The sequence below is a fragment of the Nycticebus coucang genome, chromosome X, assembly GCF_027406575.1.
Source record: "Nycticebus coucang isolate mNycCou1 chromosome X, mNycCou1.pri, whole genome shotgun sequence".
NCBI classification, from domain to species: domain Eukaryota; kingdom Metazoa; phylum Chordata; class Mammalia; order Primates; family Lorisidae; genus Nycticebus; species Nycticebus coucang.
This window is the reverse complement of record NC_069804.1, coordinates 82089018-82115209: the sequence shown is the minus strand read 5'-3', so window position 1 is coordinate 82115209 and position 26192 is coordinate 82089018. Positions and strand designations below refer to the sequence as shown.

Sequence of the window (26192 nt, the reverse complement as noted above, 5' to 3'; positions counted from 1 at the left end):
ACTACAACAACAACAACAACAAAATAGCTGGATGTTGTGGCGGGCACCTGTAATCCCGCCACAACTCGAGAGGCTGAGGCAAGAGAATCACCTAAGCCCAAGAGCTGGAGGTTGCTGTGAGCTGTGATGCCACGGCACTCTACCGAGGGCAACAAAGTGAGACTCTGCCCCCCCCCAAAAAAAAAAGAAATGATAAAGAGAAATAACAGCCACCCCAGAAATTGAAAAAAATCCTCAATGATTGCTACCAAAAACTCTAGTCTCAGAAATATGAAAATCTGGAGGAAATGGACCAATACATGGAAGCACACCACCTGCCTAGACTCAGCCAGAAAGAATTAGAAATTTTGAATAGACCTATATCAATTAGAAATTTTGAATAGACATATATCAATTTTCAATAGACCTATATCAAGCACTGAAACAGCATCAACTATATGAAATCTCCCAATAAAGAAAAGTCTGGGACCAGATGGCTTCACATCAGAATTCTACAAAACCTCTAAAGAGGAAGTAGTGCCTATATTACGTAATCTTTTCCAAAACGTAGAAAAGGAAGGAATATGTCCCAACACATTCTATGAAGCAAATATCACCCTGACCCCTAACCCAGGAAAGGGCACAACAAAGAAAGAAAACTATGGACCAATATCATTAATGAATATTGATGCAAAAATATTCAATAAGATCCTAGCAAACAGAATTCTACAGCATATCAAAAAATTATGCACTATGACCAACTTGCTTCAATCCCAGGGTTACAAGGTTGATTCAACATACGTAAATCTATCAATATAATACATTACATAAATAAAATAAAAAACAAAGGCCATATGATACTCTCAATTGATGCAGAAAAAAACTTTTGATAATATCCAGCATCCTTTCATGATCAGAACTGTGAAGACAATATGTTTAGATGGGTCATTTCTTAAATTGATAGAGGCCATCTACAGCTAACCTACAGCCAATATTATATTGAATGGAGTTAAATTAGGGGGAAGGGGGAAAGGCAGGGGAGGGAGTGGGGAGGTGGGTGGAGGGAAGGGGATTGGTGGGATTACACCAGCGGTGCATCTTACAAGGGTATATGTGAAACTTGGTAAATGGTCTGTGAAGCTAGCGAATGATGCCCCATGATTATATCAATGTACACAGCTATGATTTAATAAAAAAATAATAATAATAATAAAAAAACATACAAAAAAAAAGAAAATATTTCCACTCAAATCTGGAACTAGACAAGGATGCCCATTGTCTCCACTGCTATTCAACATAGTAATGGAAGTCTTAGCCATAGCAATCAGGCAAGAGAAGGTGATCAAGGGTATCCAAATGGGGTCAGAGGAGATAAAACTCTCACTCTTCGCAGATGATATGATCTTATACCTGGAAAACCCCAGGGACTCAATTACAAAAGTCTTAGACGTGATCAAGGAATATAGCAGCATCTCAGGATACAAAGTCAATACTCACAAATCAGTAGCTTTTCTATATACCAACAATAGTCAAGCTCAAAATATAGTCAAGGACCCTATTCCTTTTACAGTAGTACCAAAAAAGATGAAATACCCGGGAATTTACCTAGCAAAGAAGCAAAAGACCTCTATAAAGGGAATTATGAAACTCTGAGAAAGGAAATAGCTGAAGATGTTAACAAATGGAAAAACATACCATGCTCACGGCTGGGAAGAATCAACATTGTTAAAATGTCCATACTACCAAAAGCAATATACGGATTTAATGCAATCCCTATTAAAGCACCATCGTCATACTTTAAAGAGCTTGAAAAAAATAGTCTTCATTTTATATGGAATCAGAAAAAAACCTCGGATAGCCAAGACATTACTCATAAATGAAAAAGATATCAGGATGTATCACATTACCAGACTTCAGGCTATACTATAAATCTGTAGTGATCATAAAAACAGTATAGTACTGGCAAAAAATAGAGAGGCAGATACATGGAACAGAATGGAGAACCAAGAGATGAATCCAGCCACTTATCATCATTTGATCTTTGATAAGCCCATCAAAAGGATTAATTGGGGGAAATATTCCCCATTTAATAAATGGTGCTGGGTGAACTGGTGGGAGACCTATAGAAGACTGAAACTTGCCCCTCACCTTTCACCATTAACAAAAATTGATTCTCACTGGAAAAAATATTCAGACTTAAGACATAAAACTATAAAGATATTAGGAGAGCTTGAAGAAATTCGCCTGGGAAAATATTTTATGTGGAGCACCCCCCCACCCCCGGAAATTGAAGCAACACCAAAAAATATATTATAAAATATATTTGATGGGATCTGATCAAAATAAAAAGTACAGTCAAGAACACTGTGAGTAAAGCAAGCAGATAGCCCTCAGCATGGGAGAAGATATTTGCAGGCTGTGATTCTGACAAAGGTCTGATAACCAGAATCCACAGAGAACTCAAAGTAATTCATAAGAAAAGAACAAATAACCTGATGTCAATGTGGGCAAGAAACATGAACAGAAGCTTCTCTGAAGAAGACAGACACAAGGTCTACAAACACATGAAAAAATGCTCACCATCTTTAATCACCGGAGAAATGCAAATCAAAACCACTTTGAGAAATCATCTAATTCCAGTAAGATTAGCTCACATTACAAAATCCCAAAACTATAGATGTCGGCATGGATGTAGAGAGAAGGGAACACTTTTGCACTGCAGGTGGGAATGCCAACTAATAACGTGCTTTTTGGAAAGAAATTTAAAGAACACTTAGGGGACTAAAAGTAGACCTGCCTTTTGATCCTGCAATTCCTCTACTAGGTATAGACCCAGATAATCAAAAATAATTTTACAACAAGGATATTTGCACCAGAATGTTTATTGCAGCCCAATTCATATTTGCCATGTCATGGAAGCAGCCCAAGTGCCCATCGACCCATGAATGGATTAACAAATTGTGGTATATGTACACCATGGAATACTATGCAACCATAGAAGAGATGTTGGAGATTTCACGTCTTTTATGTTTACCTGGATGGAGCTGGAACATATTCTTCTTAGTAAAGTATATCAAGAATGGAAGAAAAAGTATCCAATATACTGAATACTATTGTGAAACCAATATATAATCACCTAAACTTTCATACAATTGATAAAACACAACTATAGTCCTAAAAGAAGGAGGGAAGAGGAGGGATAGAGGAGGGGCTGGGGGAGGATGGGAGGAGAAAGGGTATTTGGTGGCACCTTACCTAATGTGCACAATGCGAGGAATAGAGTATAAAGGTCTTAACACAATAAATAAGTAAGTGAGGGGAAGGTTGTGTTATCTAGTGTGATGTAAGCATTCCAAATTGTATACAAAATCAGCACATTGTACCCAATAAATGCATTCATGTACACAGTTATGATTTAGTTAAAAAAAAAAAAAGAAAGAAAGAAAGGATAATAATTCACCACTGAAGCCATTTGCTCCTGAGGTTTTCTTTGATGAAAGGTTCCTAAACACTGATTCAATTTCTTTACGCCCTTATTGGTCTGTACAAATTTTCTATTTCTTCATGATGCAGCCTTGGCTGTTTGTATGTCCCTGTGAACTTATCCACTTTTAGATTGTCTAATCCGTGGCTGCATAATTGTTCACAGTAATCTCTTATGTTCCGTTTTATGTTTATGGCATCAGTTTTATTGTCTCCTCTTTTATTTCTGATTTTGTTTCCTTTAGTCTTCACTCTTTTGTTCTTAGTTTGACTAAAGGTTTGTTAATTTTGCTTATCCTTTCAGAAAACCAACTCTTCCTTTCATTGATTTCTTTTATATGATTTTCTGTTCTCTGTTTCATTTATTTACGCTCAAATCTTTCCCAATTATTTCCTTCCTTCTGCTACGTTTGAGCTTAGTCTTCCTTCTTTTCCTTGAAATAAAAAAAAATAAATTTAATGGAAATCAGTATATTTTATTTGAATTTGTAAACTTGATATTTGTTTTTGATTGTTCCCATTTGTTCTTTATTCTTTATTCTCTCATCCTCTTTTTTTTTTTTTCATCTCATCATACTTTGGTTGGATGTTCTAGGATTCCATTTCATCATCACTACTGTCTCATTAGCTATATGCATTTCATTTTATTTAAATGATTGCTCTAGGGCTTACACTATATATGCTTTACTTATCACGCTCTATCTTCAAGTAGTACAATTCCGTTTTACATATAATGTATGCACATCACTAGAGTGTTATCTTATTTTTCCTCCTCTGGCTTTTGCTGAGTTGTTATGTATTTTACTTCTGCGTATGTTACACATGTGCTAAATGTCACTCCACTTTCCTGATAGTTTGCTATAAGCAGTCCATTGTTATTAATACATTTTTAAAATTGAGAAAAAGCTATCTTTTATACATAGTCCTGGGTTTCATTCATTCCTCTTGGTCAATCCACGTTTCCATATGGTATCATTTTGCTTCTGTCTGCAGAACTTCATTTAACATTTCTTTTAATGGAGGTCTGCTATTGATGATTCACTCAATATTCTTTTGTCTTAAAGGGCTTCACTTCTTGGTGCGGCACCTGTGGCTCAAGGAGTAGGGTGCTGGCCCCATATGCTGAAGGTGGCTGGTTCAAACCCAGCCCCGACCAAAAACTGAAAAAAAAAAACAAGCTTCACTTCTGTTTTTAGAATACTTTTTCAAGGCAAAATTCATACTATTCACCTACCACATTTACATTTTATAATTAAATTCATTTTAGCATATTCAAAGAGTCGTGCAGCCATCACTACAATCAACTTTAGAATATGCTCATCAGGTCCCCAAGACACTCTATACCTATTGCCTGCCACTTCACCTGAGCCATAAGCAAACACTAATCTATTTATGAATTGCCTATTCTGGACATTTTATATAAATGGAATCACACTGTGTGTGGTCATTTGCAATTTTCTTCTTTTACTTACAATGGTGTTTTCAAGGTTTATTCACACCGTGTTATGTACCATCACTTCATCCCTTTTTATAGCCAGATAACATTACATGGTGCAGATTTATGATATTTTATTTATCCACTCATCAGCTGCTGGAGAGTTGATTTCTTCTACCTTTGGGCTGTTGTGAACACCGCTGCTCTATGAATATCTGTCAACAAGCTTTTTTTTTTTTTTGCAGTTTTTGGCCGGGGCTGGGTTTGAACCCGCCACCTCCAGCGTATGTATGGGGCCGGCACCCTACTCCTTTGAGCCACAGGCGCTGCCCTGTCAACAAGCTTTTGTGTGAACCATATGCTTGTGTTTCTCTTGGGCAAGTACCAAGGAGTGGAACTTCTTGGTCATATGGTAACTCTGTGTTTAATATTTGAGGAAATGCCAGGCTACTTGCCATAGCATCTGTACCGTCTTTCAATTCAATGAGCAATGTATGAGGGTTCAAATTTCTCCACATCCTTACCAACACTCATCATTTTCTGTCTTTTTGATTTCTGCCACCCTAGTGGGTGTGAAGTATGAGGCTGTTGTGCTTTGATTTTCATTTCCCTATGGATTGACATTGAGCCTCTTTTCTCCTGCTTAGTGGCTATCTGTATATCTTTTGGGGAGAAGTGATTGTTCACATCTTTTGCCCATTTCTCAATGCGGTTAGGTGTTTTACTATTGATTTCTAAAATTAATTTGTATCATCTGGATGCAAGTCCCCCTTATAGGTTATATGATTTGCAAACATTTTCTCCCATTCTGTGACTTCTCTTTTCACTTCCTTGGTGGTATTATTAATTGCAGCAAAAGAGTTTCAAATTTTAATGAAGTCCAGTTTACCCGTTTTCCTTTGTTGCTCAGGCTTCTAGAGTTGGATCTAAGAAATAATGGCCTGACTCAATGTCATGAAAAATTTACTGATATGCTTTCTTCTATAAGTTTTATTCTATTAGCTCTCATATTTAAGCCTGCGATCCATTTTGAATTATTATTATTTTTTTAAGATGCAGTGAAATAAAGGTCAGAAGGGTTAGGTCCAATTTCATTATTATTATTATTATGCATGTGGAGATCCAGTTGCCCTAGCACCATCTGTTGAAACCACTATCCTTTCCCCCATGTTTTGAAACTCTGCTTTTAAAACAATTGCATGTCAATGTGAAGATTTCTTTCTGGACTCTCCATTCTATTCCATTAATCTTTATGACTTTCCTCACTCCAGACCCATGTTGTCATGATTGCTATAACTTTGTAGTGAACTTTGAAATGGGGAAATCATGAGTCCTCCAACTTTATTCTTCTTTTCTAAGACTGCTTTGGCTATTCTGGGTCCCTCTCTATACTTTGTGCATGAATTTTAGGATCATTTTGTGAATTTCTGCAAAGAAATCAGGTGTGATTTTGATGGAGATTGCATTGGATCTGTAGATCAGTTTGGGGAGTACTGCTATCTTGACAATAGTAAATCTTCCCATCAATGAGCAGGGGACGTCTTTCTAAATTTTTCTTATTATAAATTATGGTTAAATACACATAACACAAAATTTAACATTATAACCATTTTTAAAGTGTACAACCCTGCAGCATTAAGAAATCCACGTTGTTGTGCAACTACTATCATCACCGTTCTCCAGAACTTTTCGTTTTCCCCAAATGAAACTCTATACCCACTAAACATTAACTTTGCACTCCCCACCCACTGCCAGGCCTTGAGAACTACCGTTCTCATTTCTGTTTCTATGTTTTTTGACTATTTATAAGTACCTCATGTAAGTAGTACCATGCAACATTTATCCTTTTGTGGCCAGTTTATTTCACTTAGCATGGTGTCTTTGAAGTTTGCCAGATGATGTGTCATGTGTCCGAATTTCTTTTCTTTTTAAGGCAGAATGATATTCTGTTGTATGTATATACCACATTTTGTTTATCCATCTTTCCATCAATGGACACTTGGGTTGTGTCTACCTTTTGGCTATTGTGAATGATGTGGCTGTGCCTTTTGGCTATTGTGAATGATGTGGCTGTGAACATGGATATAAAATGTCTTTGTGAGTCCTGCATTCATTTTTGGGGGGATATAAACCCAGAGGTGGAATTTCTGGACCATATGGTCATTCCGTGTTTAGTATTTTGAGGAAAGGTGAATCTCTTTTCCAAAGTGGTTGCACCATTTTCCATTCCCACCAGCAATGCTCAGGGGCATAAACATCTTCGTTTTTTCACATCCTTTCATTTCTTACCACAATGTTTTGTGGTTTCAGAGTGTGAGGTTTGCCCTTTCTGTTAAATTTATTCCTGTGTATCTTATTATTTTTGATGCTACCACAAGTAGAATTGTTCTCTTAGTTTTATAGTCAATGTTCTTTTTGCTACCCTATGGAAAGGTATATTAACATTGTATCCTTCTACCTTCCTCAATTCAATTATTTCTAAAGTATTTTGGTGGATTCCTTAGAATTTTATGGTTAGAAGATAATGGCATATGCTAATAGAGAGACTTTCATCTCTTTCTTGCCCATCTTAATGCTTTTTGTTTCTTTTTCATGCCCAATTACCCTGGGTAGAACCCTCAATACATTGTTGAGTAGAAGTGGTGACAGCGTACATCCTTTTGTACTGATTCTGAGATTAGGGATAGTGGATTCAATCTGTCGCCATTAAATATGATGATGCTACCTGTGGGTTTTTCATAGGTGCTCTTTATCCATTTGAGAAAATTTCCTTCTATTTCACATTTGTTGAGTGTGTTTTTCATAAAAGGCTGTTGAATTTTTTTCAAGTGCCGCTTCTGCACAATTTGAGATGATCACCTGTTTCTTAAACAATTCTATTTACATGGTAAAATCCATGAATTGACTTGTGGGTGTTAAAGCAGGCTTAAATACCTGGGATAAATCCCACTTGGTCCTGGAGTATAATTACTTTTATAGTTTGCTGGATTTGGTTTGCTGGTATTTTGGTTGAGAAATTGTTCTGTCCATATTCATAAGAGATACTGGATGTAGTTTTCTTTTGATGTCTAATATATGATTTTGTTGTCAGGATGACTTAGGAAGTTTTCCCTCCTCTTCCATTCATTTTGGAAGAGTTTGTAAAGAATTGCTATTGATTCTTCCTTACATATTTAGTAAAATTCACTAGCAAAGCTATGTGAGCCTGGGCCTTTTATTTCTGGGTAGTAGTTTTCCATTACTAATTTATTCTACTTCAGTTTCATAACTCTATTCATTTTGTCTATTCCTCCTTGAGCCAGTTTGTATGGTTTGTGTCTATCTAGGAACTTGTCCATTTCATCTAAGTTATCAAATCTATTTGAACACAATTGTTCATAATATGTCTTTTTATTTTTCTTTTAAGGGCAGTCTTCCTTGCAACACACATGTCATGTCTTTTAAGTCCTTTATATTTCTGTAATGTTGATAGTGGCATCTCTTCTTTCTTTCTTGACTTTAGTAAATTGACTGTCCTCATGTTTCTCTTGGTCAATCCAGCTTACAGTTTGTCGATTTTCTTAACCTTTCCAAGGAATCAGAGTTTTGCGTTGTTGGTTTATCTCCATTGCTTCTCTCTTCTTCATTTCATTGATTTATGCTCTATTGTTCACTTTTCCCTCCCTTTGGCTTAGGTTATTTTGCTTTTTTTACTCAGTGTCTTATAGTGAAAGGTAAGGTTATTGACCTGAGGTATATCCTCCTTATTCTTTTCATTTTCTTTGTTCCCAATATAGGCATTTAGAGCTGTAAATTTTTCTCTAAGAACTGCTTAACTGCATTCCATAAGTTTGGGTATGGTGAATCTTTATTTTCATACATCTCAAAGTATTTTCCATTTTCCATTTTGATTTCTTCTTTGACCCACTGATTATTTAGGAGTTTGTTAATTTATTCATAATTAGGAATTTCCTGATAAGGTGCCTCTTACTGATTTCTATCTTCATTCCATTGCAGTTGGAGAATTGACTTTATATTATTTCCATCCCTTTAAATTAATTATTAAATTTAAACAGAAATGTTTTTGTTACCTGGATTTAAATTTAAGCAGAAATGTTTTTGTTACCTTGTATGATGCTTAAGCCAGGACTATTAGTGTATCTGTCACCAGAATAGTGTTAATTGTACCCCAAAGGTAAGTTTTTATCTGACACCTCTGCTCCCACACTCTTCCTACTTTTTTTTTTTTTTTTTTTTGGAGAGTCTCACTATGTCACCCTTGGTATATTGCCGTCATGGCATCACGGCTCACAGCAACCTCAAACTCTTGGGCTTAAGTGATTCTCTTGCCTCAGCTTCACAAGCAGCTGGGACTACGGGCGCCCAACACAACGCCCGGCTACTTTTTGTTGTTGTTGTCGTTGTTTAGCAGGCCAGGGCCGGGTTCTAACCCACCAGCCCCAATGCATGTGACCACTGAGCTACAGGAGCCAAGCCTGTCCCTCCTTTTTGTTTTCTAATGTCCTTTATATCGCTTTGTATCTGTGTGTATCCATGATTTAGCTCTCAGTTACTAGTAATAACATATGGTGTTTGGTTTTTCATTCCTGAGATACTTTACTTAGGGTAATGGTTTCCAGTTCCATCCAAGTTGCTGCAAAAGATATTATTTCATTCCTTTTCATGATTGAGTGTGAGTGTGTGTGTGTGTGTGTGTGTGTGTGTGTGTGTCATATTTTCTTTATCCACTCATGGATTGATGGGCGCTTAGGCTGGCTCCATATCTTTATAATTGTGAATTGTGCTACAATAAACATTCTAGTGCAAGAGTCCTTTTAATAAAAGGACTTTATTTCCTTTGGGTAGATTCTCAGCAATAGGATTGTTGAATGGAAAGTTAGGTCTAACACTCACTTCTTTGAGGAATCTCCATACTGTTTTACATACAGGTTGGACTAATTTGCAGTCTTGCCAATAGTGCACAAGCATTCCTTTCTCTCTGCTTCCACACCAGCATCTATTGTTTTTTGGCTTTTTAATAATGACATTCTGATAGGGATAAGGTAGTACCTTGTTGTAGTTTTAATTTGCATTACCGTGATGATTAGAGGTGTTGATCGTTTTTTCATATATGTGGGGGAAATTTCTCTATCTTTTGAAAAACTTCTGTTCATGTCTTTTCCCAACTTTTTAATGGAAGTACTTTGTTTTCTTCTTGCTGATTTGTTTGAGTTTTTTGTAGATTCTGGAAATTAGTCCTTTATCAGATGTATATTTAGGGAATATTTTCTCCCATTCTGTAGGCTGTGTATGCACTCTGTCGATTATTTCCTTTGCTGTGCAGAAATGTTTTTGTTTAATCAATTCCCCTTTATTTATTTTTGTTGTTGCTGTATTTCCTTTGAGGTCTTAGTCATAATTTCTCTTCTTTTAAATTTCAGATTAATATGAGGGTACAAATGACTAGGGTGCAATGTTTGCATGTGTTAGGTAAGATCCCTGTTGTGGTTGTTCCCCTCCCAGGAGGTGTGGCATATATCCTGACATTGTGTCCATTAGGTAAGAGCACACCAATCCCCCTCCCTGGTCCCCTGTCCCCTCTCTATCCTCTTCCTCTCTACAGTATGAATAAAATTGAGTTTTTCTCTTGTGTGGGCATGTACTAGTACATCCACTGGCTTAAAATTAGTATTGAATACACTGGATGCTTGCTTTTCCATTCTTTTTTTTTTTTGTTTGTTTTGCTTTTCCATTCTTGTGATACTTTACTAAAGAGAATGTTCTCCTACTCTATTCAGGTTAATGCAAAAGATGTAAAGTCCCCATCTTCTTGTGGCTGAATAGTATTCCATGATATATGTATACCACAGTTTATTAATCCACTCATGAGTTGATGGGCTACTTGGGTTGATTTCACATCTTGGTGATTGTAAGTTGAGCTGCAATAAAAATATAGTGTAAATGTCCTTATGATAAAATTATTTCTTTTCTTCTGGGTAGATACCAAGTAATGGGGTTGTGGGATCAAATGGAAAGTCTATTTTGAGTTCTTTGAGGATTCTCCATACTTCCATCCAAAGAGGCTGCATTAATTAATTAATTAGTTTGTGGTTCCCCTAACAGTGTTAGTACTCCCTTCTCTCCACAACTGCACCAGCATCTGCAGCTTTGAGACTTTGTGACATGAGCTAGTTTCATTGGGGTCAGGTGACATCTCAAGGTGGTTTTGATTTGCATTTCTGTCATGATTAGGGACAACGTGCATTTTTTCGTGTGTTTGTTGGCCATCAGTCTGCCTTCTTCAGAGAAGGTTCTGTTCATGTCTCCTGCCCAGTGATAGATGGGATTGTTTGCTCTTTTTGTGTGTGTTGTTATTGATTAATTTGAGTTCTCTGTAGATTCTAGTTATCAACCCTTTGTCAGATTTGTAACATGCACATATCTTTTCCCATTCTGAAGGTTGTCTATTTGCTTTAATTGTGTGTCCTTAGCTGTGCAGGAGCTTCTTAGCTTAATCAGATCCTATTTACTTATCTTTGTTGTTATTGCAGTTGTCCATGAAGTCTTCTTCATAGACTCTTTCCTCAGGCCGATATCATGAAGAGTTTTTCCTACACTTTCTTCCAGGAGTTTTATCATTTTGGGTGTAAGATTTAAATCTTTTACCCAGGAAGAGTCAATTTTTGTAAGCAGTGAGAAGCGCAGGTTGAGTTTCAGGCTTTTATATGTGGTTATCCATTTCTCCCAGCACCATTTATAGAACAAGGATTCTTTTCCCAGTGTATGCTTTTGTTTAGTTTATTGACCATCAGATGGCCACAGGAGGCTAATTACATCTACAGGTTTTCTGTTCTTTTCCATAGATCTATGCCTCCATATGTGTGCCAATACCCTCCTATTTTGATCTCTATCGACTTGTAATATAACCTGAAGTCTGGTAAAGTGATACCTCCAGATTTGTTTTTATTACTAAGGTATATAGGGTTTTTTTATGGATGGAAGAACTATTTTTTCCATTTCTTCAAAGTATGATGTTGGTATTTTAATGGGGATTGCATTAAATCTGTAGATTACTTTGGGTAGTACAGACATTTGAACAATGTTGATTCTTCTCAGTCAAGAGCATGGTATAATCTTCCAGTTTTTGATGCCTTCTCCTATTTCTTCTTTCTTTTTTTTTTTTTTTTTTTTTTTTTTGCAGTTTTTGGCTGGGGCTGGGTTTGAACCCGCCACCTCTGGTATATGGGGCCCGTGTCCTACTCCTTGACCCACAGGAGCTGCCCCGTCTTCTGCTATTTCTTTTCTCAAGAATTCATAATTCTCTCTGTAGAGATATTTCACCCCCTTTGTTAGATATATTTCCCAGCATTCCATCTTCTTTGAAGCTACTGTGATGGTTATTGTGTCCTTGATTTGCTTCTCATCTTGTCTGTTATTGGCATATGCAAAGGATACTGATTTGTGGACGTTAATTTTGTACCTTGAGATGTTACTGTATTTCTCGATCACTTGTAGGACTCTTGTGGTTGAGAATCTGGGGTTTTCTAAGTATAAGATCTTATCATCAGAAAAGGGTGAATGTTTGAATTCCTCTGCCCTCATTTAGATGCCCTTAATATTTCTCTTTTGCCTGATTGCATTGGCTAGAACTTCCAGCACTATGTTGCATAGTAGTGGCGATGGTGGACTTCCTTGTCTGGTTCCAGTTGTATGTGGAAATACTTTCAGTTTTACTCAGTATTCAGTATGGTACTAGCTGTGGGTTTGTCATAGATGACTTCTATCAGTTTATGAAATGGGCGATCTATGCGTATTTTCTTAAGCATTCTTTTTTTTAAAATTAAATCATAGCTGTATACATTAATGCAATCAGGGGTAGAATGTGCTGGTTTTATATACAATTTGAAATATTTTCATCGAACTGGTTAACATAGACTTCATGGCATTTTCTTAGTTATTGTGTTCAGACATTTATATTCTGCATTTAGTTAAGTTTCACCTGTACCCTTCTAAGATGCACCGTAGGTGTGGTCCCACCATTTACCCTCCCTCCACCCATCATCCCCCTCCCCTCCCTTCCCTTGCTCATTTCCCCATATTCTTGAACTGTAATAGGGTTATAGCTTTCATATGAAAGCTATAAATTAGTTTCATAGTAGGGTTGCATACAAGAATGGATGCTAAATTTTGTTGAATGCTTTTCCTGCATCTATTGAGAAAATCATATGTTCTTTGTTTCTGCTTCTGCTTATGTGGTGGAAAATGTTTATGGATTTGCATATGTTAAACCAACCTTGCATCCCTGAAATAGAGCCTACTTGATTATGATGCATGTTTTTGGTTTTTTTTAATGTATAGCTGTATTCTACACTTGATCTTGACGAAAATGTGAATAAGTGATGTCACTATATTCTATTTGCTAGGATTTTGCTGAGTATTTTGGCATCGGTATTCATTAGTAAAATTGGTCTGTTGTTTTCCTGTTTTGTTGGGTCCTTTCCTGCTGTTTGTATCAGGGTGATTTTTTTTTTGTTTTGTTTTTAATGTGAACACAAAATCTCAAAAATATGGAACGCTTCACGAATTTGTGTGTCATCCTTGTGCAGGGGCCATGCTAATCTTCTCTGTATCGTTCCAATTTTAGTATATGTGCTGCCGAAGCAAGCCTGCGATGTTTGTTTTATAGACTGTGTTAGTGGAGATTATTCCCTTCTCTAGATTTTGGAACAAATTCTTCAGTATAGGTACTAGCTCTTCTTTGAAGGTTTGCTAGAATTCCTGTCTCAAGCTTCCGGTCCAGCATTTTTTTGTTGTTGTCATTTTTGGGAGATTTTTTGTTCTTTATTTCATCTCAGTGCTTGATGTTGGTCTGTTCAAGAGATCTATTTATTCCTGGTTAAATCTAGGGAAGTTGTGTGATTCCAGATATTGGTCCATTTCCTCCATATTGTCAAACTTCTGGGCATAGTGTATTTTTGTAGTAATGATAAATGATCTCTTGTATCTCTATGGTAACTGTTGTTACTTCCTCCTTTTGGCTTGTGATTGAGGTAATTAGAGATCTTACCTTTTAGTTTCTACTTAATCTGGCCAATGGATTATCAATTTTGAAGAACCAACTTTCTGATTTGTTAATTTCTGAAGGATTCTTTTGTTTTCCATTTCATTTATTTCTGGTTTAATTTTGGTTATTTCTTCTCTTCTGGTAGGTCTGGGATTGGATTACTCTTCCCATTGAATTTTGTTGGAGATGATTCATGAAGTTGTTGATGTGTGCTCTTTCTGTTTTTTTTTTTTTTTTGATGTGGACATCTAATGCAATAAATTTCTCTCTTAGGATTGCTTTTGAAGTATCTCACAGGTTTTGGTAGCTTGTGGCTTCGTTGTTGTTATGTTGAAGGAATCTAGTAATTTTCTTTTTTATCTCCTCCTTGACCCAGCTGTTATTCAGCGTAAGTTTGTTAAGTTTCCCTGACTTTGTGTGGGAATGAAAGTTTTTCTTGGAGTTAAAATCTACCTTTATTCCCTTGTGTTCTGAGAACATACAAGGTATAATTTCAAGTCTTTTAATCTTGAATAGGTTTAGTTTGTGCCCTAGGATATGATAGGTTTTGGAGTATGATCCATTGTCTGATGCAAAGAATGTATACTCATTAACTTTGGGACTTTATGTTCTCTTTATTTCTATTAATCCCATTTTGTTTTAGAGTTACAATAAGTCCCTTGTTTCTTTGTTTAGCTTCTGTTTAGAGAATATTTCCAATTCTGTCAGAGAGGTGTTATAGTCCCCAGCTATTATGGTGTTGTAGGATATGATATTGTTCAGACCAGTTAGAGTCCATTTTGTAAGTCTGGGAGCATTTAATTTGGGTTCATATATATTTAGAATTAAAGTGTCCTCTTGTATTGTTCCCTTGACCAATATGTAGTGATCATCTTTGTCTTTTTTTTTTTTTTTTTTTTTTTTACTTTTCCTGCTTTAAATCCACTCGTACCAGCAAATAAAATTTCAGCCCCTCCTTTTTTCTGATTTCCATGTGCCTGATATACTGTTCTCCAACCCTTCACTCTGAGTCTTGTTTTGTACTTACAGGTTACATGAGTTTCCTAAAGGCACAATATAGTTACCTTGTGGGTTTTTGTTGTTGTTGTTGTTATTTGTTTTGTTTTTTAATCCAGTCAGGTAGCCTGCACTTCTTCAGTGGGGAATTAAAGCCATTCACATTTATTGAGAGAATTAGTAAATTTTGTGGTGATCTGTTTGTCTTGGGTTTTGGAGGTCTGATGTTCTAATTTTATTGCTTGGGCCATTGGGGAAGCTAGTCTTTGATCTTTTCCTTCCAGGTGACTTTATTTTGTTGGTGGTCGGTTGTGATAAACTATGTGTAGTATGGGTCTGAGTACTTCCTTCAGGGCTGGTCTTGTGGTGGCACATTTCCTCAATGATTGCTTGTCAGTAAATGATTTGAATTCCCCATTCAATATGAAACTTAGTTTGTTGAGATATAGGGTCCCAGGCTGGAAGTTGTTTTGTTTGAGGAAGTTGAAAGTCACTGCCCGATCGCTTCTGGCTTGTAAAGTTTTAGCTGAGAAATCCACTATCACCCTGATGGATCTGCACCTGTAGGTCAATTAGTACTTACTTCTGGCTACTTGTTAGAGTTTTCTCATTCATTTTCACCTTGGCCAAGTTTATTGCAATGTGTCTAGGAGTTGCTCTGTTTGTACTGAGATGAACTGGGATTTGATGTCCCTCTGAAAGGAATATGTCAGAATCTTTGGTGATGCTTGGGAAATTTTTTATTCATGATATCCTCCAGTGGGGCTTTCATTCCTTTGGGTTGATCTTCTTCTCCTTCAGTGATACCTATAATTCAGATATTTGTTCATTTCATGAAGTCCCATAATTCTCCAAGAGATTGCTTATCTTTTACTTTCTTCTTTTCTGCCTCTTTATATGCCTGAGTTAGCTCAAGACCCTTATCTTCTGGGTCTGAGATTCTTTCTTCTCCCTGGTCTCATCTGTTATGGAGACATTCTACTGCATTGTTAAGTTTCCTGAATGACTCTGTCAATTCCTTAAGTTCCAATATATCCTTTCTAATCTCTTAATGTCTCATTCATTTCTTGGGTCAATTTTTGGAGGACTCTAATTGTGGGTCACCATTCCATTTTCCCTTAGTTGTTATCCACTTTCCCTTCATTGTTTTTGCCATCCATACTGTAAACTCCCTTTCTGTCATTTCCATAATTTCTTTATAGGTGGGATCCTCTGCGGTAGGTGCCTTGTGATCCCTAGGTGGGGATTGATCTTTTCTGTATTTTCATGTTGCCATAATGTTTGCTGGTTCCTCCTCATGTGTCTTTTCTTCTTGTTCACTTCCTTCCCTGTCTTTCTCCTCTCTCTTCCTTCTTCTCCTTACTTTTCCTTGGGTCAGTGCTTTGGTGTTGGAATGGACGTTTGATACAGGGACAAAAGGGAGAGAAGAGAAGAGAGTGAGAAATGAGAATAGAAAGAAAAAGAAAAAGAAGAATATGGAGAAAAGGAAATTGAAAAAATAAGACAGATGGAAAGAGAGAAACAGGAATAATAGTAGGGCTGGGCAAGGAATGGTGACCCACAATTAGAGTCTTCAGGATCCTGAGGGGCCAGGGACAAAGGGACCCCTGAGATCAGGAGCTCCTCACCAGCTTGAGCAAAAGCAAGACCCACCCTCTGTCAAATGTAGAGGAAAATCAGCATGGTGCCATGATAGGGACCTTCCAATATGGTCCCCCAAAATGCCAAAACTAGAGGGACGCCCTAGCCAGGGATCTGAAGCCTCCATGAACCAGGACAATACTGTGGAACCTCACCTCAGGCCTCAGGGTAAGGCTGTGTCTCAGTGCTACATTTTTAGCAACAATACACACCAGTGCTTCTGAAGCATTTAAGCCCTTGCCCTATTTTCTTTTTTTTTTTTTTTTTGTAGAGACAGAGTCTCACTGTACCGCCCTTGGGTAGAGTGCCATGGCGTCACACAGCTCACAGCAACCTCTAACTCCTGGGCTTATGCGATTCTCTTGCCTCAGCCTCCCGAGTAGCTGGGACTACAGGCGCCCGCCACAACGCCCGGCTATTTTTCTGTTGCAGTTTGGCCGGGGCTGGGTCCGAACCCGCCACCCTCGGCATATGGGGCCGGCGCCCTACTCACTGAGCCACAGGCGCCGCCCGCCCCTGCCCTATTTTCATGAGCATGTGAACCTCATGCTCAAATCTCAAATGTAATTTGACAGTGACGTGACAATCATAAAAATAAAATGAAAATACTATGGAATGTTTGCCTGGCGGTTCTTATATCTGCTACCCAGGTCCCATTGTTTTAAGAATTGCTCTGCATCATTCAACCAAGCATGGAAGCAGATGAAGGCATCTGTTCCTTTCATCTGTGCTAGGATGTAAGCAATTAATGAAGCAAACCTAAAAATGTATATGTAGATTTTGGCCTCATTTTTTATGGATTTAATAAAATAATAAAACTTTCTTTTTTAAGAAAAAAGGAAAAGAAAAAAACAGACCAAAACATTAAAAATATTAAAAAAAAAATATAGAATAAAATTGTTTAAAGGAAGGGATATGGTAGTTGTTGTTTGGGAGGTTTGTGGGGGAAAGATGAGAAATGTAGGAAGAAAATATCCATACAAGGAAATAAATGAGAAAAAAGAAAAATAGAAAAGAAAAACAAAGCAGACAAACAGTAACAATGATAGATAACTTTATATTGAAAAAAAGTAAATGAAAAAAACAAAACAAAACACAAATATTTTTAAAAATGAAGAAAAAACAAAGGTAAACATTTATATATATTGCAATATATTGCCTGGACACCATTTGGCACTCCAGGGTTATGAGATGAAAAATAAGCATACATGGTGCTCCTTCTCTGTGGGATCTGGGCAGGAAGTTATGAGCTAGTTGCTATGGAGATCCAATTCTGTTTTCCTGGTATATTTGATCTTAATCTGGATATGGCCTCTTTGGTAGCATTCAACCCCCATAGGGGTAGAAGCCTGAAGCTTTTGCGAAACTTTACAGGAGACAAGCCTCAACCTTCAAACGGTTCCCAGAGGCCATAAAAGGGACTGCATGTGGGGAGGAGGAAGTGGGGGTGGGATCTGTCCGACTGCCCCCCCAAGGGTGGCTGTCTGAGCCCAGTGGAGGAGTTGAAGCTGGACATGTGCTGAAACCCTTTGGGCTGTTCCTCCCCCATGGCTCTCCCACAATGGTGGCAGCCTGGCTGTTAGCGGCCAACCTGAACCCCCCAACCCCCTCCAGCCACCATGTGTTGTTAAAGTTTGCCCATCTGCTTGGGCCATCCCAATGCCAATACGGTGAGATTGCAAGTTAAAAATACCACAGGGAATGACTTCCCTGTCTTCAGCCCTCTGCCAAAAGGCCGGCCTCTGCACACACCCAGGAATCCACTCTCTGTACTGGCTTTTCACTCCTCCTGACCTTCTAGGTTCCTGAAATCCCTTGCTGTATCACTGTACCTTCATGACAATGATTCTGGGCCAGACAGTCCAGCAAGTGGTGGCTGGAGTCCCCTTGCCCCACTTTTTTCGAGAGAGCAACTGGTGAGGAGATGTCTCTAGTCCCTTGTCTTGGAACCCTCCCATAAATTTGTTACCTAGGCCAATGTGTAAAAGAGTTTTGCCTACATTTTCTTCAGGAATTTAGATGGATGTATGCCTTACATTTCAGTCTTTTGTCCATCTCAAATTAAATTTTGTATATGGTGAGAGATAGGGGTCCTGCTTTATTCTTCTTCATGTGGCCATCCAATTGTTCCAGCACCATTTATTGACTAGGGCTTCCTTTCCCCAGCATTACGTTGTTATCTGCTTTGTTGAAGATCAGTAGGTCATAGCTATATGGTTTTATCTCTGAGCATTCTGCTTTGTTCCACTGGTCTATGTCTCTCCTTTTATACCAGTATCATGCTCTTTTGGTTACTAGGCATTGTAATATAATTCTTCAGTCAGGTAATGGGAGGCCTCCAGACTTGCTACTTTTGCTTAGAATTGCTTTGGCTGCTCGTGATCTTTCATGGTTCCAAATAAAACTTAGGAAGTTTTTCTAGGTCCTGGAAATAAGACATTGGTATTTATTTTCTGATAATTAAATTTATTAAATTTATTTCAACACATACTAACATATTGTAAAAGGAAACAAATAAACAACTTATAAATTTGTATCTGAAGTCTGTCTCCCCCACTGATGCTTAAGATAATAATTTATATGTTTATAGTGACTTGAGTATTTTTTTTTAAATCATAGCTGTGTACATTAATGCAATCATGGGGTACAATGTGTTGGTTTCATTAAAATTTGAAAGGTTTTCATCAAACTGGTTAACATAGCCTTCACCGCATTTTCTTAGTTATCGTGTTAAAACATTTATATTCTACACCTAGTAAATTTCACATGTACCCTTGTAAGATGCACCATAAGTGTGGTCCCACCAATTACTCTCCCTCCACCCATCCTCCCCCCTCCCCTCACCTCCCTCTCCCCTTTCCCCTGCTTCTTGGGCTATAATTGGGTTATAGCTTTCATAAGAGGGCTATAAATTGGTTTCATAGTAAGACTGAGTACATTGGATACTTTTTCTTCCATTCTTGAGATACTTTGCTAAGAAGAAAATGTTCCAGCTCCATCCATGTAAACATGTAAGAGGTAAAGTCTCCATCTTTCTTGAAGGCTGCATAATATTCCATGGTACACATATACCACAATTTATTGATCCATTCGTGGGTCGATGGGCACTCAGGCTTCTTCCATGACTTAAGAATTGTGAATTGGGCCGCAATAAACATTCTGGGACATGCATCTTTGTTACAATGTGATTTTTGGTCATTTGGATATATACCTAGTAGAGGAATTGTAGGACTGAATGGTAGGTCTATTTTTAGATCTCTAAATGTTCTCCAAACATCTTTCCAAAAGGAACATATTAGTTTGCATTCCCACCAGCAGTGTAGAAGTGTTCCCTTTTCTCCACTTCCACACCAGCATCTCTGGTTTTGGGATTTTGTGATGTGGGCTAATCTTACTGGAGTTAGATGATATCTCAAAGTAGTTTTGATCTGCATTTCTCTGATGATTAAGGATGAGCATTTTTTCGTATGTCTGTAGGCCATGCGTCTGTCTTCTTTAGAGAAGTTCCTCTTCAAGTCCCTTGCCCACCCTGAGATGGGGTCACATGTTCTTTTCTTGCTAATACCCTTGAGTTCTCTGTGGATTCTGGTTATTAAACCTTTGTCAGAGACACAACCTGCAAATATCTTCTCCTATTCTGAGGGCTGTCTGCTTGCTGTACTTATTGTGTTCTTGGCTGTGCAGAAGATTTTTAGTTTGATCAGGTCCCAGTAATATGTTTTTGGTGTTGCTTCAATTGCCCGGGGGTCCTCTTCATAAAATATTCACCCAGGCTTATTTCTTTTAATTTTTTATTAAATCATAGCTGTGTACATTAATGCAGTAATGGGGTACAATGTGCTGGTTTGATATACAATTTGAAATGATTTTTATCAAACTGGTTAACATGACCTTCACCACATTTTCTTAGTTATTATGTTAAGACATTTATATTCTACACCTAGTAAATTTCACATGTACCCTTGTAAGATGCACCGTAAGTGTGGTCCCACGAATTACTCTCCCTCCACCCATCCTTCCTCTCCCCTCCCTCTTCGGTTTCCCCTTCCTTTTAGACTATAATTGGGTTATAGCTTTCTTATGAAAAAGAAATTTCTTTCTATGAAAATTGGTTTCATAGTAAGACTGCGTACATCAGATAGTTTTTCTTCCATTCTTGAGATCCTTTGCTAAGAAGAAAATGTTCCAGCTCCATCCATGTAAACATGTCTCCATCTTTCTCAAAGGCTGCATAATATTCCATGGTACACATATACCACAATTTATTGATCCATTCGTGGATCGATGGGCACTTGGGCTTCTTCCATGACTTAATAATTATGAAGTGGGCAGCAATAAACATTCTGGTACACATATCTTTGTTATAATATTATTTTTGGTCTTCTGGATATATACCTAGTAGAGAAATTGTAGGACTGAATGGCAGGTCTATTTTTAGATCTCTAAGTGTTCTCCAAACATCTTTCCAAAAGGAACATATTAGTTTGCATTCCCACCAGCAGTGTAGAAGTGTTCCCTTTTCTCCACATCCATGCCAACATCTCTGGTTTTGGGATTTTGTGATATGGGCAAATCTTACTGGAGTTAGATGATATCTCAAAGTAGTTTTGATTTGCATTTCTCTGATGATTAAGGATGATGAGCATTTTTTCATATGTCTGTAGGCCGTGTGCCTGTCTTCTTCAGATAAGTTTCTCTTCATATCCCTTGCCCACCCTGAGATGTGGTCACTTGTTGTTTTCTTGCTAATACCCTTGAGTTCTCTGTGGATTCTGGTTATTAAGGCTTTGTCGGAGACATAACCTGCAAATATCTTCTGCCATTCTGAGGGCTGTCTGCTTGCTTTACTAACTGTATTCTTGGATGTGCAGAAGCTTTTTAGTTTGGTTTGGTCCCAGTAGTGTATTTCTGGTGCTGCTTCAGTTGCCCATAGGGTCCTCCTCATAAAATATTCACCCAGGCTGATCCTTCAAGAGTTTTCACTACACTTTCTTGTAGTATTTTTATAGTTTCATGTCTTAAGTTTAAATCTTTAATCCAGTGAGAGTCTATCTTAGTTAATGTTGAGAGGTGGGGGTCCAGTTTCAGTCTTCTAAAGGTCGCCAGCCAGTTCACCCAACACCATTTGTTAAACAGGGAATCATTTTCCCACTGAATGTTTTTAATTGGCTTGTGAAAGATCAAATAATAGTGAAGTAGCTGGGTTCATCTCTTGGTTCTCTATTCTATTCTATACACCCACCTCTCTGTTTTTGTGCCAGTACCATGCTGTTTTGATCACTATCGATTTATAGTATAGTCTGAGTTCTGGTAGCATAATTCCCCCCTGCTTTGTTTTTATTTCTGAGTAATGTCTTGGCTATTAGAGGTTTTTTTCTGTGTTGGTTTTGTAACCTGAGACTCTGCTGTATTCCTTGATCATTTCTAAGAGTTTTGTAGTAGAATCCCTGGTGTTTTCGAGATATACAATCATATCATCTGCGAAGAGTGAAATTTTGATGTCTTCTGACCCTATGTGGATACCCTTGATTGCCTTTTCTTGCCTAATTGTGATGCCTAAGATATCCATTACAATGTTAAAACATTCCCAAACTCAGCAGAGGAAAGGAAATGACAAAAATAAAGCAGAATTAAATGAAATTGTAAACAAAATGATTATACAACAGGTCAATAAATCAAAAAGTTGGTTTTTGAAAAGGCCACATAAAATAGATAAACCACTGGCTAACCTAACCAGGTAAAAAAGAGTAAAATACCTAATGATGGGAAACCTTGCCTGGTTCCTGATCTGAGTGGAAATGGTTTTACTTTAACTCCATTCATTACGATATTGGCTATGGGTTTGCTGTAGATGGCCTCTATCCGTTTAAGAAATGTCCCTTCTATACCTATTTCCTTGAGTGTTCTGATCAAGAAAGGATGCTGGATATTATCAAAAGCATATTCTGCATCAATTGAGAGAATCGTATGGTCTTTGTCTTTTAATTTGTATATGCGATGAATTATATTTATAAATTTACATGTATTGAACAGATATGTGCAGTGTGTATAGGAATTTTTTCATAGTCTTCTTTTTTTTAAAAAAAAAACTAAAGAGACCCTGGATAAACTTGAGACCCTGGGATAAAACCCACTTGGTCATGATGTATAATTTGTTTGTTGTGTTTCTGGATTCTGTTTGCTAGGATCTTGTTGAATATTTTTGCATCAGTATTCATTAGTGATATTGGTCTATAAGTTTCTTTTCTTGTTGGGTGTTTTCCTGGCTTGGGGACCAAGGTGATGTTTGCTTCATAGAATGTGATGGGTAGGATTCCTTCTTTTTCTGTATTTTGGAACAGGTTGAGTAATATAGGTACTAGTTCCTCTTTAAAGGTTTTGTAGAATACTGATGTGAAGCCATCTGGTCCTGGGCTTTTCTTTTTAGAGAGATTTTGTATGGTTGATGCTATTTCAGAACTCGTTATAGGCCTGTTCAACATTTCCACTTCATTCTGGCTAAGTCTAGGAAGGTGGCCGCCTTCCAAGTATTGGTCTATTTCCTTCAGATTTTCGTATTTCTGAGAATAGAGCTTCTTGTAATATTCATTGAGGATTTTTTGAATTTCTGAGGAGTCTGTTGTTATTTCATCTTCATCATTTCTGATTGATGAAATTAGGTATTTGACTCTTTTTTACCTGGTTGGGTTAGCCAAAGGTTTATCTATTTTATGCGGCCTTTTCAAAAAACCAACTTTTTGATTTATTGACCCGTTGTATAATCCTTTTGTTTTCAATTGCATTTAATTCTGCTTTAATTTTGGTTATTTCCTTTCTTCTGCTGGGTTTGGGAATGGAATGTTCTTCCTTTTCTTGTTGCTTGAGATGGCTCATTATGTTGTTAACTTCCTCTCTTTCCATTCTCTTGAGGACAGCTTGCGGTGCTATAAATTTCCCTCTTAGGACTGCCTTTGCTGTATCCCAGAGATTCTGGTCGTCTGTGTCTTCATTGCCGTTTTGTTCCAAAAATTTGGTAACTGCCTTCTTAATCTTATCAATGACCCAGCTATCATTCAGCATAAGGTTATTTAGTTTCCATGTTTTTTTGTATGAGTATGCAGATTCCTGTTTTTATTGAGTTCAACTTTTATTCCATGATGGTCCAAGAAGATGCAAGGAATAATTTCTATTTTTTAAAATTTGCTGAGGTTAGACTTGTGACCTAAGATGTGATCTATTTTGGAGTATGTTCCATGGACTGATGAGAAGAATGTGTATTCAGTCTTGTTTGGATGAAATGTTCTGTAGATGTCTGTTAAATGTAATTGTTGAATGGTTAAGTTTAAGTCTACAATTTCTTTGCTTAGCTTCTTTTTTGAGGATCTATCCAATACTGTCAAAGGGGTGTTAAAATCTCCAACTATTATGGCACTGGAGGATATCACATTGCTCGTGTCTGTTAGAGTCTCTCATATATTGAGGCACATTCTGGTTGGGTGCATAAATGTTGATAATTGAAATCTCATCACGTTGACTGTTGCCCTTAGCAAACACGAAGTGACCATCCTTATCTTTCCTTACTTTTGTTCGTTTAAAGCAGGGGTCCTCAAACTGCAGCCCGCGGGCCACATGAGGCAGTGTGATTGTATTTGTTCCCCCCCCTTTTTTTTTTAATTTCAAAATAAGATATGTGCAGTGTGCATAGGAATTTTTTCATAGTCTTTTTTTTTTTTAAACCATTGTCCGGCCCTCCAACGGTCTGAGGGACAGTGAATTGGCCCCCTGTTTAAAAAGTTTGAGGACGCCTGGTTTAAAGCCTGTTGTATCTGCGAATAAAATTGCAACACCTGCTTTTTTCTGATTTCCATTTGCCTGAATTGTAGATGACCATCCCTTCACTCTGAGACTACATTTATCTTTTAAGGTAAGATGAGATTCTTGTATGCAGCATATATCTGGCTTGAGTTTTTGTATCCAGTCAGCCAACCTGTGCCTCCTTAGAGGGCAATTTAAGCCATTCATATTAATTGTAGATATTGATAAGTCTGGTAGAATTAGGGTATCGAGTTTTTCAAAGGTCCAGTGAACATTCTTAATCCTTTCACCACTGTGGAAGTTGGAATTTGATCAAAAGTTTCTGAGTGAGTTTACTTTTGTTGTGGAGGATTGCACTGGTCATTGTGGAAGATAAGTCTAAGAATATCCTAGAGAGCTGGTTTAGTTACGGTAAATTTCTTCAACATGTGAATGTTATTAAAGTGTTTAATTTCTCCACCATAAATGAAACTCGGTTTTTCTGGATACTGGATCCTTGGTTTAAAGTTATTTTGTTTTAGGAGATTAAAAGTCGATGACCCTTCCTCTTGTAGCTTGAAAGCTTTCAGCAGAAAGATCTGCAGTCATTCTAATATTCTTCCTCTTGTAGGTTATGGTTTTCTTATGTCTGGCTGCTTGCAGAACTTTCTCCTTCATTTTAAACTTGGGCAAAGTTAATTATAATGTGCCTAGGAGATACCTTTTTGGGTTGAGTCATGCTGGGGTTCTGAAACTCTGATATCTGAATTTCAGAATGTCTAGGAATGTCTGGAAAGTTCTCCTTCATTATCTCATGAAGACGAGCCTCTGTGCATTTTCAAGCCACCTCGTCACCTTCAGGAATTCCTATAAGGCGAATATTAGTTTTCTTCAAATTATCCCAGAGCTCTCTGAGAGAATGATCCATTTTTGCTGTACACTTCTCTTCCTCTTTGACTGTTTGGGAGCATTCAAAAGCTTTGTCTTCAATGTCAGAAATCCTTTCTTCTGCCTGCTCCATTCTGTTACTGAAGGATTCTACTGTATTTCTCAGATCTTTGAGGGCTGCAAATTCTTGCCTCCATGTGTGAACATCTTTGGTGATTTTATCTTTTAATTCATTGAATTCTTGAGACAACTTTTGAAATGCTCCTTGAATTTCTATTTCCAACTTTCCCTCCATTCTATTAATCTTATTTGCAATCCAAATTCTAAATTCGATTTCTGACATCTCAGCCATCTGTTTGTGAATGGGAGCTTCAGTTGTGTCTGACATATCGTTCCTTGGGGGAGTTGATCTACTCTGGTTATTCATATTACTGGAGTTTTTCCACTGATTCCGCCCCATGATTATTTTATACTGTTTGGGTAAATGAGCAGATACGGCGAAGTTGGGTTTGGGGCTCCTGGAGTAGTGATTAACCAGCTCTTTACCCAAGAGCTTGGACTGGTGTCTGCATCTTTTCCCCTAGAGCTTTGCAAAGGACCCATACAGTGCTGTGGCCTGAGAACCTGGGGACCTGCTTGTTCTGCTGGGGCTAAGTGGCTCTGTCTTGTTTTCTTCTGGTCTCAGTCCTACCCTAGTGAATCAGTTACTCTGTGTTGAAGTCTCAGCTGTGGAGAAATACCAGCAATTAAGTCACCCTGCCCCCCCACGGGCAACAACTGGAAAAGGAAAATCAAACCTTCCCACAACCGCACACCCAGGGTACCACTTTGGATAGTCCTCGGGTGATTGGCCCAGTTCAAGAGGTCCAAATCAATTGTCTGAGTCATCACTGGTCTCAGGTGGGAGAGACCGGCAAGTAGATAGCAGGTGTCTGCTGGCAGCTCACATATGAC

General features: G+C 37.7%; 1 protein-coding gene and 1 non-coding gene across 3 annotated transcripts in view; one reads left to right on the top strand and one right to left on the bottom strand.

Moving 5' to 3' along the window:
- Nucleotides 1-26192, top strand: part of DMRTC1 (DMRT like family C1) — a 144229-nt gene that overhangs the window by 64294 nt on the left and 53743 nt on the right. The window lies entirely within an intron of this gene.
- LOC128578639 (U6 spliceosomal RNA) lies at nucleotides 13438-13540 on the bottom strand. The gene has a single exon (XR_008377778.1). It is a non-coding gene; the product is annotated as a U6 spliceosomal RNA (small nuclear RNA).